Raw genomic sequence first — 4772 nt, forward strand, 5'->3', positions numbered from 1 at the left:
ACTTAGCTCAGGGTTATGAGGGGTTAATCTCAGATGTCAGCTTGAGAATTTTTTAAGATTTTCCCTGGATCTACCCATCCCCCTGCATTCCCAGCTCAGCAAGCTCTGCCTAGGTCAGACTAGATATGCAGACCCTCCCTAACCTCTACAGTGAATTTTTTTTTCTATTGCGTAGCACAGAGATTTTCTTTATTTCCATTTTTAAATTTTTTAAATTTATTTTAACAGTATAAAGTCACGAATGTTAGTACAATTGTAGAATTAAAATTGATTAGATAAAAAATATGGAACGCTTCACGAATTTGCGTGTCATCCTTGCGCAAGGGTCATGCTAATCTTCTCTGTATCTTTCCAATTTTAGTATATGTGCTGCCGAAGTGAGCACACAACAGTGAATTCTAATCACACTTTTGCCCAGCAGATAAGACTTGCTAATCCAGTTTCTTAACTCTTCCAGGTATCTGGTTCTTGCAACTTTGTAAATGAGAAAGGGCTTGGGAAAACAATTGATTCTTATATTTGCATTAAAATCTGACAAACACACGCAAAAGAAATAGTGTGAAACCTCCTTGTAGGAGGAAAAGTCTATGCTTATATTTTAACAGATAACACCTAATAATGGACTCTGGGTCCTGCTATGGCTTCATCTGGAATAAACTTCATCCTCCTGATACAGACCCCAAAGCACTTGAGACTCCACAACCCTCCAAACATCAACCTCAAACAGTTCTCAGCTGGAAGTCCCAAGGAAATCTGAGGAAGAGTCAACAACATTGGACTCCTATGTGGAAGGACAGGTTGAATTGGCCTGAGGACTTAGTCTGGGATTTACGGATCTATGGAAAAGATATTGGATGGATTGTGTGGACTCTTGTTACAGTGCTCTTAGATAATTGAATTCTTCAAAAGCTGCGGAAAATCAAGGGTTTTTCAATTGGGATTATATGAATTAGACATGTTTAACTGTACATTTGACTCCCAATACAGTGTTTTTATTAATGGAAAGTCAAGGTTTTCCACATGGGATTGAATGGGTTAAATATGTTAAATTGTGCACTTTTACCTCTACAGATTTTAGCATTTTTTGACTAGGACCCACAACAAATGGGTGTGTTGCATCTCATTGTGAGTAAAGTAAAATGTTTGCTTTTCTCTTCTTTTGTACATCCAGTATGTTTTTGATGCTTCATGGCACTATGTTGGTATGCATAAATCCAGATAAAAGTCTTTCGTCTCTGTAATAGGGTCTACCCTTCATGCAGATAGGAAAATCAGTTATGGGAACCCAAAACCCTCTTCCAGGGAAACAGTCAAGGGATGGGTCTAAATGACAGGAGTATGTATTTAACAGGTACTGTTTCAAGTACCCTACAAACCTCAGGGAGACCCTAGAGGCAGGCCGGCTCAAGGAAAGAATGGAAATCATCACTGCTATGGAGAATGAGGAATCCGGAAATCTGTGTGACTGACACAGTCTGGCCTACTCTCAGCATCAAGAAAATCCATGGAAACTAAAATCATTCCCAGCCCTGAAGAAGGGAGGGGAGGGACTCCTTTCTGCCAGGATGCCTCTACAAAAACGAGGCCCAAGACCACCTCCAGTTCAACCTGAAGACTTGAGGCCATCCAGTTCATTGTGGGACACTTTTGGCCAGGCCTGGGTAACTCTGACATGCTACATAAGATTAATGCCGTTTTTGGAGTGCCTCCTGTCTTTAGCCAACCCACAGGACTTCTCAGTAAATAACTGGGGTACCCCAAATGGAGAGTTCTCTATTCTTGCTGTATTTATGCAAAAGAACAAGTCAGATTTGTTAAGTCATCAGGCAAATTTTAAAATGAAGGTGGAGAGAAAACCATGTTTCTGTAACTTGCTTTTTAAAGAATCAGATTCAAATTCTACAGAGTGATCTAGTAAATGATTCTAATCTTGACCTAAAAGGTGTCCCTTTTGAGTAATTCAGATAAAATGTGTTTTGTTGACTGTAAAGTGAGCAGCCTAGTCTTTGGGACTCAATGTTGAACATGCTGTCACTAGTCTGACCAGGGTATTGGGAGCCAGAGCTTTAGTGGGGGGGAACCTCAGCTCAAAGTGCAGAATTAATTGCTTTCCCCCCAACCTGTCAATTGGCTACAGTGCCAAGAGTGGGCATCTAAGTATTCACTTTTAGTTCTATGAACACAGTCATTTGGAGATAACTAGAATTTTAACAGCTCTTAATTCTCGTTCCATCATGGGATTAATACCCCATCCAGAGAATACTCATCTAAGATACTCTGCAAAAGAGGAAAAATAGGCATTGGAACAAGATTTTCAAAAGGAAATAGATAAAGGGTTACACTAAGCTTCCAACACTAGTGAAAGCCATCTTTCATGGGAAGGAACTCAGAACTGTGCTTTCTGTTTCGTTAATGAATCAGAGGCCTTCTTTCCTAACACTTGCAACTTCAAGGAACTTATCAAGGAGAGTATTGGAAGCTTGACATACAAATGATCAAATGCTCATATTCAAGGTATAAATATCTACTGGTTCCAACTGATAGTTTCAGTGGATGGATAGCTTTTCCTATCTGAGAAGTAGCTTGGTGTTTCTATGTTACTAGAAAAATCTGGACGTAAGAAGTCATTTTCTATCAATCATGGGTGAAGCAGTTATTCCTTTCCATTGTTTTTATGATAGAAATGGGTATGGCATTACGTTGCTTTGGTTTCTGTTGCTTTAACTCTTATGTTTTCTAAGATAACAAACTATTTTGTTCTTACTAGGTCAGAAAGGACCTTCCACATCTCCAGGGTCTAATCATTTCCAAGTGCCATCCCTCAGTATAACTAATCTGATCTTTTCTTTCAAATAACTTGAGGAACCCAACAAATTCATTGCCTGGGGTTCACTAAAAACTAAGGTAGTCTGAGATTTCACCCCTTGTGCAGGCAGGGTCAGTGTCCCTGTGTCAGCATGAAGCAGCTCCAGAAGACGGAACTTTGGCCATTTTCCCTTTAAGGATTAAAGGTGGTGGAATCTCTAGGGAAATACAAAGTAGGTATTAAGGAAGCCCCTCACACCTTTAAAATCCCAACTGCCCTGTTGTGAGTGTGAACCCCATAAATGGAGGAACTCTGTTCCCTTTTAAAAAATTTTTGGGGGTCAAATGCCACTGTTCCAACTTAGCCTTGAAAAGGAAGTGTAGGCCAGAGTGTATGATCTCTTTTTCAGTTATTACTAGCCTTTATAGGTATCAAGGTCCAGCTCCATGGGAACTTGGCCTTGAGTGAACTCCTCATTCGTATGCATTGAGACATCTGGTTTGAATCAGGTGATAAAAACTGCCACCGGAGAACCTCTGTGGTTCTCTTTGGAGAAGCAAATCCTGTGATCTGTCCAGACACTGAGGATCTTATAGGTGCCTCCCAATAGGAGGGTTTGAAACCCCTGGCTACAACCCTCTCCTCTCACCACAGACAGGATGCAGTGGCACCATGTCACTCCAGCACTGGCAAGTGAAGAGCAGTCAAGGAGCTAGGAAGAACCTTTGAGAGCAGGTGTGCTGTGAATCACATTCACTTTCCTGTTCAGAAGGATCCCAACTTGGATTCATTTCCTGCGGTAACATTTTCAGTAAGAGACTTTATGATTAAATTAGAACTGGGCCTATAAAATAGTAATCTAGGATAAATATAGACCTAGATGGGGCATTTCTGGGAAGGACTGTTATGGATGTCCATCCTGGCAAACCTGTACTGGCTCTAGGTCTATTTTACCTTTTGAAATCAATTTTTGAAATAAACTTCCAACCAGTGTGGAAGAAGTGTGGCCCCGAAATATATATAGAGTAAAGTTTAAGGGGGCCGCCTAACCAGACTGTTAGGATGAGCCCATGGAGACTGACCCACAAAGGCGCAGGAGCACGAGCCCCATGAAAATGGGCGAGCCATGAGTCGTGTGTCCGGACTGGTTTGGAAAGGGTTAACATCTCTTCCCTAGGCTGCCTTGTAGCCTATAGTGTTACATAGAGCAATCTTCCCTCTCTCACTGATCCCTCACCCAGCTCAGCTTGGAATGCAGATATTCTCCCACATCCCCTTATCACTCTAGGTGCAAGGGCTATAGATCATGTTGCCAGATTTCTTGGCCTTGGATTCCTTTCTGGAAGCTTCGACCATTGGACTTGCAAAAGTGACAAGAACAATGTTGCTTTGCTGTCCTGATATCTTGCTGTAACCCCTTTTCCCATTAATGCTGTCTGAACTGAGTGCATTAGAGCTGTGTACTGAGGATAGTGAATAAAAGAGGCCATGGGATGCTTCTTGGCCACTTCTCTGCCAGAGCGAGCAAGGAGCCTCTCCAGCAAATCTCATTTCTCTGGCTTCTCATATCTTAGTGCCCCCTACTGAAAGAATATTCACACAACAAAGACTATTCTTTTGTGGGGACTAATTCAATGAGACACTCTTGTCTCCCAAGGGGCTATACTGAGAAATTCCCTCAGGAGCAATAAGCATATATATTGCTTTTCTCTTTTCCCTACTACAAATACACATTAGATGATTAAGTTTAATTCTTATTACTATTTGCAGCTATTTTAATAAACACAGTAAGACATAGATTTGAAAACTTAGTTATCTGGGCTCAGGGGCAAAACCAGCTGGACTTAACCAGCTGTTAATATCTATCTATGTGTATCTATCTATCTCTATAGTTTTGATGTTAATAGAGCTTGTCAGCACTGATTTTTAGTTGCTTTATATAATGTGATGTTCCATTTGGTATAAA

General features: G+C 40.9%; 1 non-coding gene across 1 annotated transcript; it reads right to left on the reverse strand.

The window, feature by feature from the left end:
• Positions 1-278: 278 nt before the first annotated feature.
• Positions 279-385, reverse strand: LOC129400406 (U6 spliceosomal RNA). The gene has a single exon (XR_008627649.1). It is a non-coding gene; the product is annotated as a U6 spliceosomal RNA (small nuclear RNA).
• Positions 386-4772: the final 4387 nt, after the last annotated feature.

The sequence above is a fragment of the Sorex araneus genome, chromosome X (assembly GCF_027595985.1).
Source record: "Sorex araneus isolate mSorAra2 chromosome X, mSorAra2.pri, whole genome shotgun sequence".
Lineage (NCBI taxonomy): Eukaryota > Metazoa > Chordata > Mammalia > Eulipotyphla > Soricidae > Sorex > Sorex araneus.